This window comes from Pristis pectinata, chromosome 2 (assembly GCF_009764475.1).
Source record: "Pristis pectinata isolate sPriPec2 chromosome 2, sPriPec2.1.pri, whole genome shotgun sequence".
NCBI lineage: Eukaryota > Metazoa > Chordata > Chondrichthyes > Rhinopristiformes > Pristidae > Pristis > Pristis pectinata.
The window spans coordinates 111085899-111112606 of record NC_067406.1 but is presented as its reverse complement, the minus strand read 5'-3'; the positions used below and the strand labels follow the sequence as shown (position 1 = coordinate 111112606).

Below are 26708 nucleotides of genomic sequence, written 5' to 3'. Positions count from 1 at the left end.
ATCACACTTTGAAAAGCCTTCCACTTGCCATTCGTTCCTTTCCCTTCAAACAGGATCACCCAATCAATCTCTGCTGGATCCTGCCTAATTCCCCCAAAGATTATCCAAAGTTCCTTCTAGAGTAAGCTGCAAATGGCAGATCTCCTCATTATAAAATCTCTGTGCCTTTATACACATCATGTGGTATACTGTAATATAAGCAAACTCACAATCTCCTTTGTAACTGCTCATTCTCCTTTGCTTAGATCTGCTTGTCCTCCTTCACTAGAATAGCAAAAAGAAAAGTTATGCTGGTTGGTGGTAACAATATATGGTGAGTGGGGTTAAAAATTGGGTAGTGACTCTTTCACTCCAGAAGTTTTTGACAGCTCAGAAGCTCCAGGAAAAGAAATAATTTTGTCCAGAGATCAGATAAATATGAGAAACAACAAATCGTTTCAATTCTTCAAGCACTGTTAAAAATTTCCTTCTGATCCTCATTTGTATGCATCTAATTTACTCTGCTGCAAATTATATTTAATTGGGCACACATCTTGGAATCTCAATTCCTTCAGCCAATCAGGCATTAATATGTGTGTGGGTGAAAAAGTATGCTTTAACAACTGGAGTCCATCTGGATTTAGAAGATCAAAACATCAATGCAACTTTAATAGAAATCGGTTTACATAAGAGTTGCAAGTCACCAGGCTTTATCATTGCACTCTAAACTCATGATGACTATAACGTAATCCAGATCTTTGACAGCCTTGTGCTGCTCAGAGATACGATCACCTATGTGCAGGACAGAGGGGTGGACACCTGCCTGGTCAGCTTGGACCAGGAGAAGGCCTTCGACAGGATATCACACACGTACATGTTGGACATGCTCTCCAAAATGGGCTTTGGGGAGGGAATCAGGAATTGGATCCAACAGCTCTATACAGACATCCATAGCGCAAACCAACTCAGTGGGTGGGAAACAGAGACCTTCCCCATCAAGTCTGGAGTCAGGCAGGGCTGCCTCTCTCCCCTGTCTTGTTTGTGTGTTTTATAGAACCCTTTGCCGAATCCATCAGGAAGGACGAGAGTATCAGAGGGGTGACGTTGCCAGGCAGTGGGGGCACCCAGGTGAAAACCTCCCTGTACATGGACGACGTTGCTGTCTTCCGCTCAGACCCGAGGTCAGTTTGCAGATTGATTAGCATCTGTGACCAGTTTGAGTTGGCATCAGGGGCCAGAGATAACCGCGCGAAGAGAAAGGCCATGCTCTTCGGCAAGTGGCCCGACCGATCCAACACCCCTTCACCGTCAGGCCTGACTATCTGAAGGTGCTGGGGATCAGGTTCGGAGGGGCCGGGGCGTGCAACAAAAATTGGCGGGAGCGGATTGGGAAGGTGAAGCAGAAACTGGAACTGTGGGAACGGCGGTCCCTATTGATAACTGGGAAGAACTTGATCATCAGGTGTGAGGTGCTCTCAGGGCTGCTGTACTTGGCGCAGGCGTGGCCCGTCCCACGCTCCTCCAGTTTGGAAATCACCGATGCTGTTTTCCGTTTCATCTGGGGATCCAAGATGGAGCGGGTCTGACAGGTCACCATACACAAGTCCCTGGACAATGAGGGTAAAGGTGTCCCCAATGTCGCCCTCATCCTGATGACCACCTTCGTCTATGGCTGCATCAGGCTGTGCGTGGAACCCAAGTACGTGGGCACCAAGTGTCACTACATGTCGAGGTTCTACCTGTCCCGGCTGTTGTGAAGGATGGGCCCAGCCCCCTGGCCACAAGGCGTCCCAGTCAGCTGGACGTTGCCACACTACCTGTCCTTCGTGGAAAAGTTCTTCCGGACCAATCCCTTGGACTATAAGTCCATCAGGAAGTGGTCAGCATGGAACATCCTGCAGGCACTGCAGGAGAAGGACTGGATGGACACTGTGGGGTGGTTCCCAGAGCAGACTGTCCAGACCATTTGGAAGAATGCCTCATCACTAGAACTCACCAACAAGCACCAAGACCTCGCTTGGCTGGCAGTGAGAGGAGCCCTCCCAGTCAGATCCGTCCTGCATGGTCGGGGCATCACCCCCAGCGCGCGCTGCCCCCGGGAGGACTGCGCTGGGGATGACACAGTTGCCCACCTCTTTGTGGGCTGTGGGTTTGCGAGGAGGGTGTGGTGAAAGATGCAGGGGTCCTTGTCACATTTCATCCCCAGCAGCTGCATAACAGAGGATTCTCTGATCTATGGGCTGTTCCCGGGGACGCACACAGAGACGGACATCAGCTGCTGCTGGAAGGTCATCAACTCAGTGAAAGACGCCCTTTGGTCTGCCCAAAAATTGCTGGTCTCCCAGCACTGCGAGATGTCCGTAGGGGAATGCTGCCGACTGGCACATTCCAGGCTGCAGGAGTACGTGCTGAGGGACGCACTGAAGCTGGGCGCAGCCAGCGCAAGGGCTCGGTGGGGAAGGACAACAGTTTAGGGTTCTTCTGCCACAGGAGGGGGAGGGGTGGGGTCAGGCGAGGAAGCCCCTCAAATATTGTAAATATGGGATTGGGGTATCACCCCTGGGAGCCACACGTGTGGCATTGGTGCTGTGTTTTTTTTAATATAAAAAGGTAACACTAAGAATGGAACTGTACACGCTATGTAAAGGTTTGAACTGTTTTATTATTGTATATAGTTTCTTTTATTATGAATAAAGTATATTTTGTTAAAAAAAGTGAGTAAACAAATTTTTGTGCAGCCTTTTAATGCACAAATCCACCATGCAACAACCCCACAGAAATAACCTTTTGCAATATTCTGTACTTCTACTACAGCATCATGTGATAGCAGGTTTTTAGTGCAATAATTTCACACAATATTAAGCAATCAGATTGAACATTATTTCTAAACCAATACAAAATTGCTAAGTTTTCTGTAAATGTGGTTGAACATAAGAGCACAAGAAAGCAGGGACAGGAGTAAGCCAACTGCCTCTCAAGACTGCTCTGCCATTCAATATGACCATGGCTGAGCTCTCCAGGCCTCATCTCCTATTCTGTGTCCTCAGTTCCCAGATCTTTCAAAAATGTATCCATCTCCTCTTTAAATACCTTAAAAGATCTAGCCTCCACTACCTCCAGCTTAGAGAATTCCAGAAATTCACCATCCTCTGTGAAAAGGAATTCCTATGCACCTCGGTTTTAAATGACCATCCTTTTATCTTGTAATTATGTCCCCTCATTCGAGATTCTCCCGCTAGTGGAAACATCTTGACATCTACCCTGTCATGCCCCCTTTGGATCTTTTATGCTTCAACAAGATCACCCATCATTTTTAGGAACTTCAAAGAATTTAGATCTAACCTTTTTTAGCTGCTGGTGATAGGACAACCCTCTCATCCCAGGAATTAGTCTAGTGATTTCTGCTGGACTATCTCCAATGCTATTATATCCTTTCTTAAATAAAGTGATCAACACTGTGCATTGTTTTCCAGGTGCAGACTCTTCAACACCCTATACAATTCTAACAATGCTTTTCTATTTCTAAACTTCAACCCCTGGTAATAAAGGTCAATATGTCATTTGTGTTCCTAACTGCCTGAATCATCTGCATACAAACCTTTTGTCTACAAGACTACTATCATCATTTACAATCCCTCGCCATTTAGATAATAGTCTGCCTTTTGATTCTCAAACGGAAGTGTATGACCTCAGACATTCCCACATTAAACTCCATTTGCCAAGTTTTCATCTGCCCAGTCAACCAATCTATATCCTGTTGCAGAGTCTAAATATCCTCATCGCAGCATCTGTTTTCGTGTCATCAGCAAAGTTGGATACTATACATTCTGCCTCCTCCTCCAAATCGTTTATATAAATAACTGAGGGCCAAGAAATGATTCTTGGGGCACTTGACTAGTTACATCCTTCCAGCCTAAAAAAGACCCACTTATTCTGACTCATGTTGAGATCTGTCATATCTTTGTCAGAGTATTCCAAATCATGCTTCTCACTCCTCTCCTAACACAGAGTTTCGACCCGAAACGTTGACAATTTCTTTCCTCCCACAGGTGCAACATGATCTGCTGAGTTCCTCCAGCGTATTATTTGTTGCTCCATACTTCTTGCTCCTTTGATAACCCTCTGCCTTCATCTGTTTCTTGCTGTAGTGCAGTCAATTATCAATTTATTGGAGCACCCTAGAGAAGATCTAGAGAGCATTAAATGATTATGGTAAAATAAATGGCCAATTGCACTTCAATGCATCTAACATCCTTTTAATTAATTCTAAAATTTTAGTAAACCATAGAGTTCTGTGGTCCACCATCCATTAAAAATTTAAACAAGAAACTATCCAAGTATAGGAGAACAGAAATATAGTATATTTAGAGAAACTTGCCATACAAAAAATAGTTTATTGGATATGGAATTCCCCTATAGATAAAAACAAAATATTTCTCTCAAAACCTGCAGTAACAAGCTCCAAAAGTCTTTTAACATCCTCCAGGAACATCTGACAACCATGGAGCTTTACATCTCACAGACATGCCACATGGCCAATAAAGTGTGTTTACCAGTGGATTCCAAAACCATTCCCACTCCTGATTTTTTTATAATTCCTTTTCAGAATGTCAGTGTCACTGGCAGGGACCTCATCTATCGCCCATTCTTAATCCTTTTGAGAAGGTGATGGTGAATCAAGTTCTTAAACCCCTGCAGTCTTCTGGTGAAGATGCTCTCACAATGCTGTGAGGCACAGATTTCTCGAATTCAGACCCAGCAACAATGGAAGACCAATACTATATTCCCAAGTCAGGATGGGGCATAACTTGGAGGGGAACATGCATGTGACAGTGTTCCTGGTACTCTTGTTCTTTTTGGTGATAGACATCAAGGGTTCAGAAGGAACTGTTGGAGTGGACTTGTTGAATAGTTCAGTGTATTTTGCAGATGTAAACACTGCAGTGTTTACATCTGCAAAATACACTGTAATGGTGAAGGGGTGTGTGGATGAATTTCTACTCAAACAGGGTGTTTTCTCCTGAATGGTGTTGAGCTTCCTGAATACTGTTGAAGCAAGACTCATGCAGGGAACTGGAGTCTATTCTTTTGCAGTCCTAATGTGTGCAAGTTGTTTTTTTGTCTTATAGCTTAGCCTGTCCAACCTTTCCTCATAAGATAACTTGTCCATTCCAGTTATTAGTCCGGTAAACCTTCTCTGAACTATTACCAATGCATTAACATCATTTCATAAATAAGTAGAATATTTCTGTGCACAGTACTCCTGATGTGATCTCACCAATGCCCTTTATAACTGAAGCGTAGACTCCTTACTTTCGTATTTAATTTCCTTAACAATAAATAATAACATTCCTAATGATTTGCAGTACCTACATGCTAGCCTTTTGTGAATACTGTACTAGGACACTCAGACCTCTCTGCATTTCAGAACTCTTTAATCTCTCACCTTTTATGCAGTAAGTTTATTCTTTAAATTGTTAAAATGTGCAGTTTCACATTTTCCCACATCATACTCTAATTGCCAGGTCTTTGCCTATGCATTTGATCCATCTATATTCCCTTGTAACTTCCTTATGTCCTTTTTCACAACTTACGTTCCTATCTATCTTTGTGTAATCAGCATACTTGCAACTATACCTTTGGTACTTTCATCCAAGTCATTTACAAACTTTGTAAAAAGTTGAGGCTCCAGCAACAATCCCTGTAGCACATCACTCATTGCACCCTGCCAAGCAGAAAAAAGATGTATTTAAGCCTACTCGTTGTTTCCTGTTAGCCAGTCATTTTTCTATCCGTGTCAATGTTACTTCCACCACCATTAGCTTTTATTTTCCACAATAACCATTCGTGTGGCACTTTATCAAATTCCTTCTGGAAATCTTTATACATCCATTGGTTCACTTTCATCCATAGCACAAATTACTTTAAAGAACTTCAATAAACTCTATCACAGGTCAAACTCTATCACAGAACTTTATTGATTTTGCCCGATTACCTTGAATTTTTCCAAGTGCCTTGCTGTAGTGTCTTTAATAATAATTTCTAATGTTCTCTCTGTGTCAGCTGTTGAGCTAACTGGCCTGTAGTTTCCTGTTTCCTGTCTCCTTCCCATTTTAAATATAGGAGTTACATTTCCTATCTTTCAATCTAATGGCACCTTCTGCAAATCTAGTGAATTTTGGAAAATTAAAACTAACGTGTCATCCATCTCACTGGCCATTTCTTTTAAGACCCTGGGATGAAATTATATTTAGTGTTTGGGAGCACAGCTATGATCATATGCATTTTTAACAAGGTAATTGTTCATTCACAGATGTGGGCTTGATGGCAATGCCAACGATTTTATCCATTCTTTCTTTACAATATTTTTATTGAATCCATGAAAAAAAGAGTACATGCATCAAGAAAGAGAATAAAAATACTACTGAATACGTTTTATTAAATCATACTTAGATTACAATACTCTAAATTAATAATCACATATAGAAGTTAGTTAATAAAGGAAAAAAATTGAAATATTTTATTATAAAAATATCTACTCCCACTACCAAAACCTGAAGCTGTTAGATGGAAAAAAACAAGGAAAAACCTTTAAAAACGTAACCGTGTCAGCCAATATCTGCGTTTTAGTCCCCAAATCAGAGATTTTGAAAATAATTCAAAAAAGGTCCCCACAGGGTTTGAAAGTCTAGGTTAGATTCAAAAACTGAACAGCGAGTCTCCTCTAGATTCAAGTATGACATAACATCCCGTAACCATTGAGCATGAGTAGGCAGAGTAACTTTCTTCCATTTAAGCAATACAGCTCTCCTGGCTATAAGAGAAATAAAAGCCAGAATATGTAAATCAGAAGCCTTCAAAGTTATATCTTTTTCTCCAACAATCCCAAATAGTGCAGTCAATTATCCATTCTTAATTGCCTGTAAACTGATGGGTAATTAACAATGAATCAGAGCTAATGGATCTGAAATCACATGCAGTATAGGTCAGATGGCAAACAATAGTGAACCAGATTTTTTTTTACAATGTTGGACTAGTTACCAGCTTTTTAATTCCAGAGTTCTTTAAGTAAATGTACATAACTTCTCCAGCTGCTGTGGTAGGATTCAAATTCATGTCTTTGGGTACTATTGTGCATAGTACCTGGTTGTACGTAAGGGCATCAGTTGTACATTGGAGTCAATAGCCATCTCATCAGTGGGAAAGCTTTGTCACCCTGTAGCCACCATTTGTGCTGGTTTAAATACAGATGAAGAAATACCAGAATGAAAGCATCGTAACCACTGTTATGATACTTGGCACTGACAGCATGCTTTGCTGCCTAAAGTCTCGCTCTAGCTGGAGGTTGAGTGAGTGGATCCGTTCTTGGTCCTGGTACGCGGCAGGGTTAACAAGTGGTCCCTGCTAAGCAATGTGTGTGTAGCAAATGGCACTCTGGTCCATGGGGAAACCCACTATCTACTGAAACCACATGTTCACACTGACTGCTTGTCTCTCTGCAAGGGTCAATGAAATTTAATCATCCCTCTTTGAATGGAGAGTGTATTTGATCTTCTGTAAAAAAAACTGGAAAGTAAACTGTGAGATACTGCAGAAATATCCAGCTCTAGTCAGGAAGGAGCCAAATGTACAAAGGTTCATGAACTTGGTTACCCTGACAGTAACTGGTAATATGGTCCTTCCCCTGATCTGAGGACACTGTTGTGACTGAAGCTGGTGGATAGATTTCACTGAAATTCACCTTATGGAGTGCAGGTCTCACACATTGTCCCTCACTGATGTTAGGTATCTTGGGTTATAGCATAGCCTCCTGCTGAGATCCCTGCTATAACCCCCAACATTTGCTTCCTGCACATGCCTTGTTCTGCATAGTTTCTGTACAATTACTCAATATTCCAAGGGTAATATTTACCAATGCACTCATATCCATGAGCTTGAGTAGAGGACTTCAGCACCTACCACACCATACCCTACAGACCTCTCTAACTTGAAACAATTATAGAAAGCAACAAACACTGATGAATTGTAGCAGCAGTTGGAGTAAATCAATAGAAATAAAACTGTGAAGAGAAGATGAGACACTGAAATTGCATTGCTAGGGTCTTATTCTTGCTGCAGAATGTGCACTTAGTCATGCAAGGTTAAGGGAAGATGCTGGCTGGAAATTGATGCACATTCAGGATATGCAGTGTTGGCTCAAATCTGCCTCGCATATTGACTGATGTTGATATCTGTCTGCTCTGCATATTTCCAGTTCAAATTCACTATGCACATTATAATAGTTTTAACAATATGAAATACAGTATAATGTGCCCAATGAGTTTATAAGCGTGCCACAAACTATTTTGGCACTCTGAGTACTTGCAACATCTTATAAAGATACTGTTGATGTGATTTTTTAACATCTGTGTTAATTTCAGTGGCATAAGTTGTCTCTATGAATCAATTTGAATAATTGTTCCTTTTTTCTGATGGGTTTTATTCATAACATTGTATTCTCAACAAATGCAAGCAGCCTTACTTTGCTAAATATTTTACCTAACAGTAGAGGACAATGAGTTCCAATAAATTACCAGAAATTCCATGACTGATCTCTGTTGGACTCCAATGATAATGATAGTCCATTAATAATGTCTTGGTTTCTTGGTAAATGTTCGTTACGGAGATATGGAGAATGTTTCCTTATATATATATTTGTGTGTGTGTGTGTGTGTGTGTTTGTTTGTTTGTGTGTAGTATATATATGTATCTCAAAGAATATTGTCTTTTATTTCAAAATGTAAAAATAAAGAGAGATAATAATAATAAAATGCTAGCATTTCTGATTTTCTTCATCAGGTAGAACAGTTTGAGGCAGCTTGTTTTGCCTTGAGCTCTAAGTTAGCCATGGATGGAAGCATCAGATAAGTTTCTGATCATATTGATTGGGGTATGTGCCCCTCCTGGATTGAAGTGTTGATGGAGCATTTTGTGGGAGTGGGTTTTGACTGAAGTGATTGTTAGGTGATCTGCTGTTTCCCAGATCTAGAAGGAAACCAAACATTTATGTATGTTCCACAAATATATTTTTGGCAGGATGTACCACCACTGTTACAAAGGGAGAATGATTGTTTTTGCAGCTACCAAAGAACGTTGAGCTATTCTGCATTTTATGGAATAGGGAACCCCAACAAGTGTTAATTTGGGTCCTCTTGACTCGTGGGAACATACTGTATATATTTCTCAAGATCTTAAGTATAGAAAGGTTTTTTTTGGGTGACATCGCCTGCAATATTTTTTGTGTGTGGAGGAGCTGAACTTGTGGTGCCAGTGAACACATGATTCTATATTAACCTTCCTGCAGTTTGAAAGTAGAGATATTAAGGCTTTGACTACATGTCCTGCACCTTTCTTCCACCATTAACTGTTGCCCAATGTCTTGTCTTTGGGGATCTATATGTTTTTTTTGTTTGGTTCTTGATCATGCAGGTCAGAATACAAATGTGATGGAACTATGATCCCAAAAGGCTGGAAGAATAAAGGAAGACTGATAGTTCACATTGAAGTCTATAAATTATTAGTAATAAACATGAAAAATGCTGGAAACACTCAGCAGGTCAGGCAGCATCTGAGGAAAGAGAAATAGAGTTAATATTTCAGGTTGAAGACTATTGGTCTTAAATTATTGCAGAATTTTGAAAGTCATGTTGGGGAAATTGAAATTAGGTTCACGGCTCATGAAAGAGCAGAATCTAGTTCGTATGGAGCTAATCCAGTCAGATGTTGCCTTTTTCATGCCAAGCTTTGCGGAGTGAGCCTTTCTGGGACCCTTCCATTATACCATATTGGGGAGAGGTGTAATTTGTCTTAATAGCGTCTTTAGAAAGGAACAGGCTTGGTTATTTTGTCTCCCTCTTGGTCCCTTGTTCTTTTAATCCTTGCCAAAATTATTTCATTCAATATCGCAGTTTTTTTTCCAGCACCTAAAGGCATCAGTAAGACATCAATTACGAGACTCTAAAAAGTCTAAGTGGGAGCCATAAAAATATTCTTGTGTGGTTTTAAAAATGAAAAGAAACTCTGGAAATACCACCTACGGTTCAACTCAATTGGACATCGGGACTAAAGGCGTTTTTTAACGCAGGAAACTTCGGCGATCACAATAGCTGAATCTATACACGTTGTTTTAGTAGTACAAATTAGAAAAATAACGATTTGTTTAAACATATTTTAAAATTCGTCAAAAATATCAAGAACCTCGATGAATCATTACAGGTTTGATTTTAAACTCCAGCCTGTTAGAGGCTCCGGCAGTAGTATCTATTTATATATAATGAAATAAAAGGATAAAAGGAGCTCTAACTATATCAGGAAAATAAATGACTTTTGGAAACATAGTAATAACGTGCAATAAGGAACGTATAAATAATTAATAAATAAACTGCAAACAGAACCGTGTGGGATGTATCAGCAAAGCCGCTGCAGCATTGCAAGGTTTAGAATGGGTGGGTGCGTTAACAGGCGCTTGTAGCTTCATCTCCCCCTGGGAAAGGGATTGGGAAAGTAGTGCGTCACTCCAGCGGGCTGCTACACAGCGGGCGCGGTGAACAGGCGCAGGCTGGCTGACGCCGGGCTTGGCGGCTTGCAGCTTGTTGAATGAGCCGCAGATGGAGTGGCGGTGGCGGGGACGAAGTGGAGGTGGCACAGGGCAGACAGTCCCGGCGGCCCAGGTAACTCGACAGATACAAATCACCCCCAGTAATAGTTGGTTCATCCTTGAGCTTTTGGCTCCCTTCTGCTTTCTTTCTGTGGGGTGCTAAAATGTGGAAAGTTGTCGCGTTCTTTGCCTTCTTTTCCAAAAGTACTTTTCGACCAACATGGCGTCACCGGGAAAAGGGGCAAAAAGTAGTGAGATCCAGAGGGAAAAATGTACTGATCTCCGGGGAAACTTCGTTTAGTTTCAAGACTCCCCGCTTCCTAGCTGATAAATCTGCTTGTTAGTCCTTTTGTGTAACTATTTTAGTTCCAGTGTCGTTTATGCTGCTGTGAAAGTTCCCCCCCCCCAAAGTTCAACGAAAGGATGGAATGTTTTTTTCCCTCCTTGGAATGGAGTTGGGGTAATAACCACTCACTCCAGTCTTAAACGATGTAAATTACTGTATTGGAATGATTTTGTCTGCATTTAGATATTTCTGGTTGTGCGCCAAATAATGCTTTGCAGCTTCAAGAATCCTATCCTTTTGGATCATTCTAATGTTTCATATTTCTACTTGATTATATGAATCAAGTTTTGAATATGATTCGTTTATATCCAGCTTTGACATAAATCTTGTGAAATTATCTTCCTGATTCAATTTCCATTTCACGGGTCATCCGGTGAAACGCAGAAAGTATCAAAGATGCGCCACGTTTATTTTTCTTTTCTGTAATGAAAACATTTGGTCTAATGGTAGAATCTACCAAAATGAGGAATGTTGCAATTAACTATTTCTTTAAAGAATGCTTGGGTTGTAAAAAGGTTTAATTTAAATGTACTTCGTTTGAAAATATTCTGAATATATGATAGAAAATAGTATTTTTAAGTTCTTGTAGAAGTCTTTTTGAGTTCGTATAAAAGTATCTTTGAAAATAACTTACGAAAAGGTTTTGATTGGTTCCGTTTATTTTTTGTGCCTTTCTTAACTGCAATCCAGTACGAATACTGAAATGTCCAATGTGAATTAACATTTAGGTTACAATGTAATGTGTTCAGTAAATTTCCTTTATTTGTATGGAGGTCCTTTTTTTTACATGTGCTGGTGTATTATCTGCCATACATCCTTTTTGGCACTTTGACAGGAATCGGTTCAAGGCAGAGATTCAGTTACCAAAAGGACAGGAAATTTGTCCTTGTGTTGTTTTTTTCCCAATGTATCCTCTCACTATTAGTACTTTTCACCAGTATTTGTGTTCTTCCTGCCCTCAGTGAGTTTGATGTTCAATGGTTTATTTTGAAATGTCTTTTTAAATGTGTTTTTTTTTATATAAATGCTGTGTCCTTTTGGTGTACGTTTAATTAGTAGACAGCCTCTGACCAATTTATTAAACTGATAAGTAGTTCACATGCACATTGGCTTAAGTTTATCCCTGTTGTTGGTAAATACACATCCTTTTGAGCTTTCTGATTCAGGTGGGCAATCTTGTATTATTATCATGCTGTATTTTCTTAACAGCAAAATTCGCCGTCAGTCATTTCTGAGGGACTTCTCTGAATCTGAAACCTAAATTGCTTTTAGGGAGTTCCCAGTAGAAATTCTTGTCCCTTGTAATAATGAATTGTGCTGATATATGCCCCTTGCTTTCCTGATTTAGTGGTGTTTTATGCACTTGTGAAGTGGTATGAACTAGGTTTGCATAGGCTTTTGCAGATAGATACAGTAAGTTGCTGCTTGAATGGTAGTAGAAAAGCAGCCATAGGTTGAGAACAGTAGGCCAAACATTGGTTTTTCAATCTTTCTCTGCATAGCGGTGCCTAGTTTGAAAGCTTCATTTCGGGTGTGCTGATAAAATTCTCAAATGAATATGGATAACTAGATTTTGAATAGAAATTATGACTTGGTTGGAAAATTGTGATGGAGTGGTATCATTAGTTCTTTACTACAATGGTGAGTAATTCATTACTTGTTATTTAATAAAATTATAATTGAATTTGGTATTGTATTCCTTGAAGGTGTAGTCTTACTAATGCTCAACTGAATGCTAGCAGATGCATTTCAGTTAGTAGGTTTTATAAATATTGGAGAACATTTTGGCCAAATTCTGATTTATGATCTGAATTTAAATGAAATTTAGTTCCCTTCAAAGAATATTTTTAAACTGAACCATCCTTCTGTAGTGAATTGCATCATCTTTAGACTTGCAAAATTAGATGCAATGCTGTTTTTAAGATTCAGAATTCATTCGGAGAAGTTTTGCTGATAAGTCCTCTTATGAGATATAGTATTATCACAGGATTTTGGTGTAATTAAGACCATAAATGGACTTCAATGGGTGGAGAATTATTTTATTACTGAAAATGGAATTGCGATGCATTCTCTATAGTTTGGTTGTAGGCTGCTATTATATAGTGCCCAAATCATTTTCTCTCAGTTTGCTCATGATATTAGTTGTATGTCACCTTCCTCCTCTTTTACTGGCTGGTCATGAGGGGAAAATGAAAAGTGATTGAATTGAGTTTTAAAACTACAGTGACCATTGCAAAATGAATAATAAGTATGTCGTTTTACATAATTAAAAATTACACCATGGGGCAAACCTAATGAAAGAGGAGGTTTGATCTTTTATGAAGACTTCCTTGTTCTTGGATGCATGTGAGATTGTAGGAGCAACAGCTGTTGCAGCAAATAAGACATGTTTTATATCATGCTTTTCAGGGTTTGAAAGCACTCTTTTGCCATTGAAGTATTTTTTGGAAACGTACAAGAAAAGTCTGCAAAATAACTAAACAGTAAGTGGTCTGAAATAGTAATATGATAATGACCAGCTAATCAGTTTTTAATGATGTTTGTTGCGGCTTAAATGTTGGCCAGTACGTTCTGCTTTTTTTGTTTTTGATATACTGCCTTGGAAGTGGAAATCTCTCATTACTTAAATAGGTGTCAGCCTAGATTTTGTGCTTGGGTCAGTTAAGTGGGACTTTAAACTTGTGACTTTTCCTCTCAGACGACTATGGCATCAACTGATTCAATGCTACCAAGACCTTGGAGGTATGAAGCATCAAGTTTTAATCTGTTGACTGGATCTTGAGGTAATGGAATAGTAGATGTTGCTCTGTGAGATACAAACCAGGATGCTTTCAGTTTTTGTGTCTTAGGTCATCTGTCCTCTGCCACCTGTAAGACACAATTGATTGTAATGTTTGTTGAGAAAAATGGACCAGACTGCCCTTCGTTATTCTCAGTTGATCTTTGTTGAAGTGTATGTAGCTGGATCTAGGGGTATGTAGGTCAATAAGTTCTCAGACCAGTTTGTACCTTACACATTTCTTCCCTGTTTGAACTAGTCTCAAACATTGATGTTTAGTAGATAGAATTGTAAGTCTTAATTCTTTTTGGGAAGAACAGTAATCAGGGTAAAATCTTGCACTCAGTTTAATATTGTTTTAGGAATTGGTTTAGGAATAAAAAGTATGTTAAATGCTCCAGACACAATTTGATACAATCAATAAAGAAAGTATATTAAGATTTTCTCCTATTGGGTAGGTTTTGACATTCTCCACTAAAATGAGTTCAGGTATAAACTTCTCAGAAGCTGAAATGCCCACATATGTGGTTTAATTGGTAGATTCTGTCTCTTGCATTTGAGGTTGAGAGTTCAGGTTCCCTTCAGGAAACTTGAAACATTGACAATTCCTTTCCTCCCACAGATGCTGCTCGACCTGCTGAGTTCTTCCAGCAGATTGTTTGTTGCTCCACATTCCAGCATCTTCAGTCTCTTGTGTCGGAACAGTTGCATCTGGGTTGATTTTCCAGTGCAGTATAGTTGATATTTTATTATTTTAAAGGTGCTGCTTTTTGGATGAGACGTTTAACTGAGGTCCCTGAATTGTGCTATTTTGAAGATCAGGAGTTGGCCTCCGTGTTCTGGTGAATAATGTGACATTGCACCAGCAACCAAGAAGTACTTAATTGGCTGTCATTGGCTTTGGGACATTGAAGTTGTGAAAGTTTTGTTCGCAACTGTTTATTCTAGTTCTACAACTTAGTGCGTTTTGGTTTTAGTTTTATTGATATTTACAAACTTAGCCTGTTGGCTGTTCACAGGGTTAAAAAAAAATGTTGAAAAGTATTATATTGTTGTTTGGATAAAGTTGAGGTCTTGGGTGGTTCAGGTTAAAAATTCTGTGATATTCAGAAGAGGGGAATGCCCAGCCACCACCAGGAAAAATCAGATGACCCCTGTGATGCCAGGGGTTGTGTTCCCAGAAGACTGTTTGTATCGCCATTTTGCATAATGGGAAGCCACATCATTTGCGCATGCATCAAGAAATGCAAGTTGGGAAAAAATTAAAACTGGCACACATTCTTTGAGAGCAAATATTTATTTCCTATCTCAGTTTTTGGTAGCGATTTGTGAAATCCATACGGGTGAATTTCCATTACCTGAACTGTTGTAATGCTGGGGTCGCCTGTGGCTGATAATTTATAATTGACTGGAGCTACCTAAAGAGAAAATTTAAGAGTGCAGCATAGATTGTGAGGATTGAAATGCAAAAGCTCTTGTTTATTCTGAGCCTGAAAGCTTTAATGGACACACCAGCTACTCTTTATAAATAATGTACATTCCTTGTAATGTGGAATCCCAAGAGACTGCAGAGAAAGCATCATTACCAGGCTCTTCAACCTTCTTTGAAATCCTCAATTGATTTACAGCTCAGAAATGGTGCAAAATGATACTCTAGTCTACATCAGGTCAGTCAGTGAAAGTCAAGATGTGAGCCCATTATCCCAGACGTAGTAATTAAACCATTTGATTGGACAGGAAATCAAGTGTTTGGTATGGCCTTAGTGTTCTGAGCAGTGGGTGGCCAATAGATTTGATTACTACTGAGATGTTTTTAAAAAGTGCTAGTTTAAACCAGTTCAGTAGATCTGATACAATTTTAAAAAGAAGTCTTTGACCTGTGCAAATTGACATTTGGATCAGCAGACTGATAGAAGGTCAGGATAGTTTTGTTTTTAATGTTTGCTCATGCTATGAAACATTGTAACTGCTGAATAATTGTCTGCTGTCCAAAGGGTTTTACTTCTATAGCCTCTGTCCCCTATTCCCATCTACTCCCACCCTTAAATTGGTGAAAAATAAGGTCACGAGCAGTACACCAATGCATCATTCACTGTGCTGTGGTATCTTTATTCTACACAGGGTAACAAATGTCTGGGGTGAGTTACAGGGCTGTAATTCAGTTGTGCTTTACTGATGCTGTAAAATGTGAGTGGTTGGTGAACATCAGCAGATCTGAAAGATTGAATTACTCACTGCCAGGCTTATTTTGTATGGCTGCAGCAACAGTGTAAAATGGGAAGGCTTTGCTGTTTTGCCCTGGTGTCATGTTGGTTTCCAATTCTGGATCTACACACAGCTTGACATTAATGCAAAGCTAACACTTTTGGGGTAATTATGTGGTGTAAATGCTACTTGTATTCTGTGCTTTATTACAGTAGTTTTCTTCACATTCCCATTTTAAAATTATACTTTAATCATGTTTGATATCCTTTAGTTCAAATTTCATGGCTATAATAGATGAAGTAGCATAGAAGATTAGAATTTTACTTACTGGTTACTTTAGTGTGCTGGTAGGGGAAAGGGTAATGGGGTTGAAATTGGGTGGGACCACTTATGCAGGCTTATTATAGTCCATCTTAACTTTATCAAGTGGTTTGCAGTCATTCATGAATCCATAAATGTTTCCATGGTTTTTGAAATTCCATTTAATGTGAAGAAATACTTTGTGATACGGTCTTTAAATATGCCTGTTACTAAATTGAACCTACATCCCTTTGTCCTAATCTTGAAAGTTACTGAAAAATGGCTCTCTAGATGCACCCCATACCTTGATACTTTGAGAGCAGGTTCATGCATTCCATTATTTTCAATTATCTTTTCCTTTCACTGGTGTTCAGCGACTCCCTGAAGTTAACTTTGGCGCATATCCCCTCCCTGGTTACTGTCAGAGGTGATAGCTTAATGGTGGGAGTTTTATTTTGAACCCTTTTGGCTTGTCTGGTACTTCCAACTCAAGCATAGTCAAATCAAAATTGTATTTTTGCATAACGTGCTTCTTTGGGAAAGGGCATGTATATTATGCAGTTGGTGATGGTGTTTGCCTTCAATTTCTGTGTGTGTGTGTATGTGTGTGTGTGTATATATGTATGTGTGTATATATATATATATATATATATATAGGCTGATATGATTTATTGGGCAGCCAAACAAATATATGTTTATGGAAAAACTGCAGATGCTGGAAATCTATATGATTGTGGCTGGTTTTATCTGAAAACATGAAGTAATGTAAATTTGTTTAAACTATTAATTTATTACAATGATTGCATTAAGTGCTAGACTTGTGCCTAGTAAAGAAACAAGAGGAGAGAAATGACAGTTAAGCAGATAAGATGGATACATTGTTTGGCTAGTTATAGTTCAAATGTATCTCTGATCATTTTAATGAGGAGTCTTGCTTATCTTGGGGGATTCTGTCATTTGTATTAAATGTGCAAGTTAGAAGATATAATGGATATACTGAATGATTTGCAAAGTCAGAACAATAGTATGCTGTTCATATTCCGAAGACTTTCCAATCATTCTCTTATACATGTTTTTCTATCAGTTTTATATTTCTGTTGCAGTTCTTCGTTACTACTTCCAATAACTTGGAATGCATTTATGGATAGCACAGACTTTAATTTGAGAGCCTTGACCAATATAGTTATATCACATGCGAATAAGCCTGTGTGAAACACCTCTGTATAAATTTTGAAGTTCTACTTGCATTTGCAGTATATCAAGATTACTCAGTTCTTGTGTCTCCAATTTCCACAGTATTCAGAAGCAACAAAAAATTACCCAGTAAAATCACCTGAAAACAGCTAAGCATTTAAGTAATGGTAAACCAACTGCAGCAAGCACCATATTAAAAATATAATTTACCACATCAAACAGGCCTCCCTAAAATCCCCATTCTCGTGAATGGGCTTATGGATCTTGAGTCACATCTCACCTGGCATAAAATTGGGGAGCAGATTACCTCGTGTAAATCCTGGGAAATTTTAATGGGCTCTTTTATTGCTTTGATGCTTAACTCCAGTGGTAGTGTGCAATTGCTGGTGGAAATCAGCCACCAAGTTCAACATGTCTGTGATTACAAGGGAGACTTGAACTTGCCAACACTTATGAAGGTGAATGCCAATTCCATAAGGAACTGCAAGCAAAATCTTGATCAATATCAAGGGTATCCTGTTGAATTGGATGTCTAAATATATATTTCTGGCCATTGTGTTTGTTACCATGGAGAAATCTTTGGGCTGGGGACAGCTGTGCACCTAGGCAAAGAGGGAAGACAGCAGCTGCCATTACTTTCTGCTGGATGTAATGAGAGAGACTGGAGGATCCAGGTAGTCAACATGTGAAGGGCTGAACAATAATCTGTGCTCGCTGTGCCGACTGGGGTGCAGCCCTGAGCCACGTAACTTGGTGGCTGGGCTGTCACTTTGCCCAAAAATGGACTTTGTTTTCTTTTGTCCTTGTAAAAGTTGTGTGTAATTTTTGTTTTGAGTTTTTCTTGTGAATGCTGCTTCTATGATGCTGCTGCAAGTAAGTTTTTCATTGCACCTATGCATACGTGTGCTTGTGCATATGACAATAAACTCTACTTTGTCTTCGACATTGCTCACTATGGCCCACCTAGCCACAACCCTCATAAGCAACCTCTTGAGCTCGTGTGATTCATCACTGCTGGAGAACCAGGTTCCTGGCACAACAGTGTGCAGCAGTGGTCGGAGGTGGGGGGAGATGCGAGAGAAGAAGTTTGTGTCAGGTTTCTAGCACAGCAGTACTGTCAGTAATGCACCAAAGATTCCAATTGGTGCTAATTCATTTAATACTCTTGTTCCTAGGAATGGATGCTGAATGTTGAGCAAGGTGCCAATATACTTGTAATTATATATGGTCTTTTTGTAATGATCTTGTCCTTCATGAATGTAAACCAAGGGAAATAGTTAACAATATTTTAGAACATTTTTTGTTTAAATAATGCATTAATAAATTGGTAATTTGGTGTTGCACAGACTGTAACTGAGGAATATGAATGTCAAGTAGATATCTAGTAATTAATTTGGTACTTTGACTTAAATTGTGTGCTTATTTTGTGAGGGTAAATAACTACATTGTCTTCACTACTGGTCTTTGTAATCAGAGAAGAAAAAAAGTCTGAGGAGGTGTTGCATACAACAGTAAATGCACCTTTGTGTAGTTGTCTATGTTGAATTGTTTTTCTTTTCATTCTTGATAGGTACATCAGTTTCCGCAAGTATAGAGTTCTTGAAGAATCTGGTAATATTTTTAAGTCAGGTCCAAGGTTGACATGGGTGTAAGTTCTTCACTCTTGCAGGGAAGCTGAGCTAATATATTTTGATAATGGGATTAAGTTTGAGGTTTCACTATCAATTCTCTTCTATTTAAATATTTTTGCAACTTTGAAAGCTAACTTAGTTTTTCGGGTAGGCGGATGCTTTTGTAAATTCAATTCAACTGCATTTATGAAATTTGGTTTTCAGAGTGAATGCTTTAGCTTCAAAGTTGAGTGTTGTGGATTGATTAATTCTACGCATATGAATATATGAATTAGCAGGACTAGGCCACTCAGCCCATTTGAGCCTGGTCTGCCATTTAATAGGGCCATGGCTGACCTGATTGTAACCTTTATTGTAAACTACATTCCCATCTGCCTGTAGTAATCTTTTTGCCTCCATGCTTATCCTAGATCCATCTGCCCAGAAATTATATTGATGAACACTGTACATGTAAAAATGTGATTTTTTTTTTTTGCTGGACCTATCTAGTCTTTTTTATTGAGAATTTTTTGTACATTTTTTCTTGTACTAGAAGATGTATGAGGTTTAATTTAACTTTAGAAATGACTGTGTAAGACATTAGGATTAGACATCATAATTTGTCTGAAATTGGCCAAATCAGCAGATCAGATTAGACTTTAAAGCATAAGTTGTGTGGTCTAAATTGGTTGTGATCTTTAATAGTAGTGTTAATTTTGCTATAGGCACTCGTTCTTTAAAAAGAACTAAACCATCTGTCCCAACTTGTGATAACAGGTATGGCAAGCTTCTGATGATTCCACTCATTTGTAAGGATTCAAAGCCCTTTAAATAGACACAAAAGCATCAAAAGATGAGTTTAAATGATTTAAAAAGCATTTATAACATTTTGTGCCTTGTTGCACACCAAAGAAACCACTAAATGGTTTAATATATTTATAAATCATTTCAATGATTTTGGTATTTGCTCTCAGGAGTGCTAGACTAGACTCATCAAAAAACCTGTGATAAACATTTCCATCTATATTGACAGAATTGTACCAGGTTATCACTTAAGCCAATAAAGCAATTCAATGCTATATTTATGTTGATTGATTGAGAGATTAAAGTTATTATACATGCAATACATTATACAACTTGAGCCATAACTTCCCAGTTTTCTGCAATGAAGTTTCAAGTATAATTTGGTCAGGATTGCTGATGGCAGTCAATGTTGAAGCTCTACCTCACGAATTTGTAGGATATACACACTTTTTGAGCTAAACTGCCCAAATAAGTGGGCAGAAAAGCAGTGTTTTCTTGGTGTTGTGTGGAGCACAATGTCCAAGAGACCTTTGCCCTGCTTACTCAGATTCTAATCGTTTTGGTTGTTAGAACAAAATCAGATGCCAGAACATGTGCTTAGTACATTGGAAAGTTATCACCAGTGCAGATTTGATGGTCATCTGAACTAGAACTATGAGAAAGTTGCACATCCAAACCAGAAGAGAATTCGCAATGTTATCTGGAGCCACAAGTGGGGAAATGAGTCTTTTTTTTTGTCTTCCTTTGGACCAATCACTTGTGCATGCATGTTCTGATCATTAAAGGTCCATTAATGTACTGCACCAGACTGGTTGATTATTAAATGTCTTGGAGGGAGTACTTTATAGCAGTCTAGCTTTGACACTAAATTCAAAATCCTCAAAACTTGATGTTCTTAACTTTGATTCCTAGAACTTGTTGCTGACCATAGGTTTTTGCTTGATCGTTTGTGAACACTCTGTTTTTGAGCCTCATTAGATGGACGAAAGTTGTAGGGAAGTTCTTGTAAGAAGCATACCACAAACATAAAACAGTGTAGTTGTTAAATAATAAATCACTTCTTAAAAAGTCATATGGTAGAAAGATGATTAGCCTATCAGAAGTTTGAGCAAAGAAGGGACTTGAGGTGGGGGGGGGGGGGGCGGTGGTTTAGTGAAGAAATTCCAGAGATTAGATCTACTTTGCTGTAGGTGAAGCTATTAATGATAGGACAGGTCTTGTGAAAGAAACCAGATGAAGGAATGGCGAGTTCTGGAGGTGGGATTATGGTTTTAAACTTGGAGGTTACAGATATACAACAAGGCCATATTTGAACAGTGGGTTGGGCACTTTACAGTTAAGGTGTTTAGAAGATTGGGAGCCCAATGTAGCAGTGTGTGAAATGGACAGTGCAAGCTAAGATGTTGGATAGCCTCTTGTTTGTTGACACTTCAGTGGTGGGGAAGTAAGTTCTTGTCGATTATCAAGTCTTGAAATATTGAACAACGAACATTGGCTCAGGGGGCAGGTGTATAATGTACTGAAACTGTAAGCAGTCTTTGAGTGGGAAAAGTTATTGGACTGGAATGAGAGCAAACAGGCTGCCTGGGCTGCATGCATAATAGTTTGTTCTAAGGAGGTTGACTCTGGAGTTAGTGACAAAGTTTTCAGAGGATTAGATTTTTGTCTTCAGATACAATGTTTGTGTATTTGAGAGAGAGGGGTGGTTTTGACAGAATAGGGCATATGAATCTTGATGTCATATGGTCAGAATGGGAATGGATGGTAGCCTCTTGCTCGACAAAAGTACTTAAAGGAGTGAAGATGGGAGAATATCAGCTAAGGTACAAAACTTTCCTGGATCCACAGGGAATGAGATTGATTGGATTGCTATAATGAGAAGGCATACATTTGAAGGGCCAAAATGGCCACCACTTATGCTGTAATGATTCTGTGATCCTTTGACAGTGCTAATGCCAGCTGGAAATGAGATGTTGGTATTCTATCAATCAAACTTGGTGACCACATTGCATTATGTGACTGAAATTGATTTATGCACATAATGTGTATAGCTGTCCCTCAAACAAAATGTTCCTGGAGAAATTGCCCTACCTTGTACTGGGATGTTGTTGCAATTTATTTACTCTTTACAGTCTTGATTTCTGACTAAATTGATTTACTGTTCACTCACTGTTTGCTGTGGGTAATACCTCCAATGCATTGGTCGAAGGTGTTGTCAGCAAGTACCGTTTGAGGATTCTAAAGAAAATTATCTGAAGTGAAAGCAAGAAAGTGATTGTGCTTTAGTAAAAGATTTATCTAGTGTGCAACTAACATATTTTCCAGGTTCACTGACAGATTACAAATTGGACCCCCTCTTTCCCTGAGAACTTTCTCTTGCCAAAAATTCCTCTTTAAACTAGGGTCTGGATCTTGTATATAAACCAGAAGAGGCTCTTCTGCAGTACACATTCTCAGCTGTGAAAGAGAATGGTTTGGAAACATAGAAAAATAATACAGGGATAAATTGAAAGTTTGTCAGAAATATGAAAGCAAAGCTACTTTAGGTAAATCTCCTCAAGGGTGAGCCTGGGGTGCTAATACCAGAAAATGGGAGACACTGCATGAATATTTTTTTCCTGTCTTAGTGCTAGATAGCAAAAGCATTCCAGTAATATTAGAAAATCTGGGGATAAAATGGATGGAGGAACTTAAAGCAATTACTACCGTAGAGAAAAATACCAGGCAAACTCGTAGAACTGAAGACTGACAGGTCCACTGGACCCAAAGTCCTTCACCTGTGGCTGCAGAGAAAATGTGATCTTCCAAAGTTTACTAGATTCTAGAAAGTTTGCAATAGGGTGGAAGACTGCAAATGTAATGCCTCTATTTGAGACAAAAGGGGTAGGGAACTGCAATCCATTATTGAAGGAGGAGAAGTAGTATATTTAGAAAATCATAACACATTGATGCAGCTTGATCTTTTTTTGGTAATCTGGGCACTGCAAGCAAGGCCAGCATTTATTGGCCATCAGATGGCAGTGAACCACCATCTTGAACCACAGTGGTGTTGGGTAAGGTTTTCCAGGATTTGGAGCCATTAGCAATGAAAGGCTGATATATTTCCAAATTTAGTATGATGGGTGACTGGGAGATGTTGGTGTTCCCAAAGGCCTGCCTCTCATGTCTTGTTGGTAGAAGTCATGAGTTTGAGATGTACTGCCAAAGTAGCCTGGGTGAGTAATTGCAGTGTATTTTGTAGATGTGCACATTGCACCCACTGTGTACTGGTGGATGGACTTGTCTATGATGGTTAATGGGATGCCATTCAAGTGGGCTGCTTTGTCCTGGGTGAAATTGAGCTTCTTGAGAGGTGTTGGAGCTGCACTTGTTCAGGTAAGTGGAAGGAATATCATCAAGCTTTTGTTCTTTGTAGATGGTAGAAAGACTTTGGGATGTCAGGCAGTGAGGTGACCACTGCAGGATACCTAGAATCTGACCAGCTTTTGTGAGGATATTTCTGGCTGGTCCATTTGAGCTCCTGGTCAATGGTGACCACAGAAAGTTGGTGAGCAACTCTGCAATGGAAATGTCATTAATGTTAAGGGTAGATGGTGAGACTTTCTCTTGTTGGAGATGGTCATTGCTGGCACTTTCCTGTTGTGAATGTTACATCACTTACCAGCCCATGCTTGAATGATGCTGCTTCATTTGCTCAATAATTGCAAATGGAACTGAACCTTGTGCAATCATTATCAAACATCCACTTTGGATGGAAGGTCATTGTAAAGCAGCTGACACGGGTTGGTCATAGGACACTCCCCTTAGGAACTCTGCAATGATGTCCTTGGGCTGAAATTGTTTGATCTCCAACTACCACAAAGACCTTTGTGAAATGTGACTCCAACCACTGAAGTATGTTCCCCTTGATGCCCATTGACTTGTACCTAGGTGCCTTGATATATACTTTGTCAAATGCTGCTTTGATATCAGGGGTAGTTAATCAGATTAGGTTGATTGGGTGGTAATTAGCCAGATTGGATGCCTTTCTTTTTGTGAATAGAACATAGCTGGACAATTTTCCACATTGGTAGATGTCAGTATTGTAAATTTATTTGGCTACTAGCGCGGCTTGTTCTGGAAGGTAGATCTTCAGAACAACAGCTTGAGATATCATCTGATTGCACATTCTTTGCCATACCCAACCCAATGCTGTCACCAATCTCTTGATATTATGTAGAGTGATTCAAATTGGCTGAAGAACGACTTCTGTCATGGTGAGGATCTTGGGTAGATCTATTTTTCCATAATTCCTCATACTTTGGAGGCTATTTGGTTCATCGGATCCATGCTATCTCTCAAATCAATCCCCTCTCATTTCATCAAGTATTTCCTTGTAACCTCACCCCCCTCGTGTCCGTTAGCAACCTGCTACCCTGTCCCAATTCTCCTAGCAGCCGCTTAAAGTAGTGATAGTTTACAGTATCCAAATTAACCTAACTCCCACACCTTTGAAATGTGGGAGGAAACTAAAGTGCTGGGGAAATCCACGTGGTCACAGGGAGACCATCCCAACTCCAAACAGCACTAAGGGCTCAGAATTGAAGTCTGGTTTCTCGAGCTGTAATTCAGCTGCATTGTCACTGTGCTACCCACTTCTGTTTGGCATTAATGGATGAACAAGGTTTTATTAAAGGGAAATTATTTGATAATTTATTGGAGTTCTTTAAGGATGTTATGTGCATTGTGAATAAAGAGGAACCATTAGATATAATGTATTTGAATTTTCAGAAGGCATCCGATAGCTGCCATATTAAAGCTTATGCAATTGGGGGTAATACATAAGTATGGATAGAGAATTGGCTAATTAATAGAAAAGGGTCAGAATAAACAGGTCATTTTCGGATTGGCAGACTGCTACTAGCTTTGTGCCATAGGGACAGATGTGAGAATATCATTTGTTTGCTGTCTATCTTTGACTTGAATGAGAATACTGAGTGTACTTGGCCAAATTATATCATGTTACAAAGGTAGGTGGGCAAGCAGTGGAGACTCGAGACTCCAGATTCCAGCATCTGCAGCAACAAAGAATCTGCTGGAAGAGCTCAGTTGGTCGAGCAGCATCTGTGGGAGGAAAGGGATTGTTGATGTTTTGGGTCAAAACCCTGCACCAGGACTGACAGTTGGAGAGGTGAGATGGCCAGTATAAAGAGGAGCAGTAAGAAGGCAAGGTGGGAAAGCAAGTTGTGGAAAAGACATCAGAATCTGCGAAGGGAGATGAAGTGTTTAGGAGAGAGGGCAAAAATTAGGCACTGTAATATGAGGAAATGAGAGCTTATTTTTGTAGAAAGAATAGAAAAGCAGAGTATTATCTAACTGGAGAGAGACTATGGAATGTTTAGAGGTCTAGTAGATGAGACAACATTAACATGGAGGTGAGGCAAGTAATTTGGAAGTCAAAAAGAATGTTGGCTTTTATTGCAGAGGATGGCAAGTAAAGGTAGAGAAGCCTTGCCACAACTGTAGAGGGTGTAGTTGAGACCACTGCTGGAGTTGTTCATATAGTTTTGGTCATCTTATTTAAGGAGGAATTTATTTGGATTAGAGAAAGTTCCATTGGTTGATTCCTGGGATAAAGGAGCTGATTTATGAGTAAAGGTTAAGCAGATTGGACTTATACTTATTGGAGTATCAAGGAATGAGAGGCGATCTTCTTGAAATGTATAAATTTTGGGGGGCTTGACAGGGTAGGATTTAGAGCTAGAGAGTATAGTTTCAAAATAAGTGATGCCCACTTAAGGCAGGGATAAGGGATTTCTTCTGAGGCTTGTGAATCTTTGGAAGGTCCTGTACCAGACAGCTGTGAAGAGTTGAATCATTGAATAGATTGGATTTAGATGGATTTATTATCTGGAGCGGAGTCGGAAGATGGGGAGAACAGATAGGAAGGTGGAGCTGAAGCTAAACTCAGATTAGCCATGATCATATTGAATGGCAGAACAGGCTCCTGGAACCATATAGCCTACTACTCTTGTGTTGTTAAAATCGCAGTGACAATGATGTTAAAAAAAGATATGAAAGTTGACCCCCCACCCCTTTTCTTAACATCAATGAAGGACTGTATCCATATGGGTCTCATTTTAAAACTGGAAATTGCACCTTGTATCTTCATCAATTCAAAGTTGTATTGCACCTATGGAGATGTGCCAAATTCTATATGAGAGTCTGTTGATGGTGAAGTGCATTAAAATCACAGCTGAGTTCATAATATATCAGTTGAAAGGGACCATTGCACTACTTCCAGAAATGTTTGAAACAAACATTCAAATAGGATAATCTTCCCTCATTTCTTAAGCACTTCAGTAAGTTTTTTTTCCACCCGTTGGACAGATTGACCTGACTTTTGAACCTCCTGGCTGGCTCAAGCCTTCCAAATGCTTTACCTTGATGTTTTATATTCTACAGAGTCATAATAAGTATTAGAAATGTTGCATATTGTCTCATTGTGGTTACTCAGTAAACCTCCCAAGGCAAATTGGTGATTCTGTGTATTGTCTGCCAAAAGCATGGTCATTCCATGTTGTCCCCTTTCCCCTTGAACCCAAAGCTTTGTGTAAATTAGTCTTCAGGATTTGTATGAACACTTTCCACACCTACTACCTGAGAAGGACTATAAAAAGAAACTGATGGGGGGAAAAAAACAGTCCATTTCCCATTACTTCTATGAGTAGGCTTCTTCATTTTTTGGCGGCAGTCGCAGCTGATGTATTTGGAGTTTCATACAGAGTATCTATTCTTAGATATGAGTACTTTTAAATGTCAGCTTTGTACTATTGCCTTTTGAGCAGTTTAAATTCAAAATCAGGATTTGAGTAC

General features: G+C 39.3%; 1 protein-coding gene across 2 annotated transcripts in view; it reads left to right on the top strand.

Annotated features, from left to right (window-relative positions):
- Positions 1-10408: 10408 nt before the first annotated feature.
- smad1 (SMAD family member 1) overlaps positions 10409-26708 on the top strand; it is a 79173-nt gene continuing 62873 nt past the window's right edge. The window contains exons 1-2 of one of the 2 annotated variants that reach the window (XM_052041447.1): positions 10456-10688; positions 13371-13444. The gene's annotated coding sequence lies outside the window, so the exon portion shown is untranslated. Of the gene's footprint in view, positions 10689-13370; positions 13445-26708 lie in introns of both variants that reach the window. The other variant, XM_052041439.1, reaches the window with a different exon arrangement.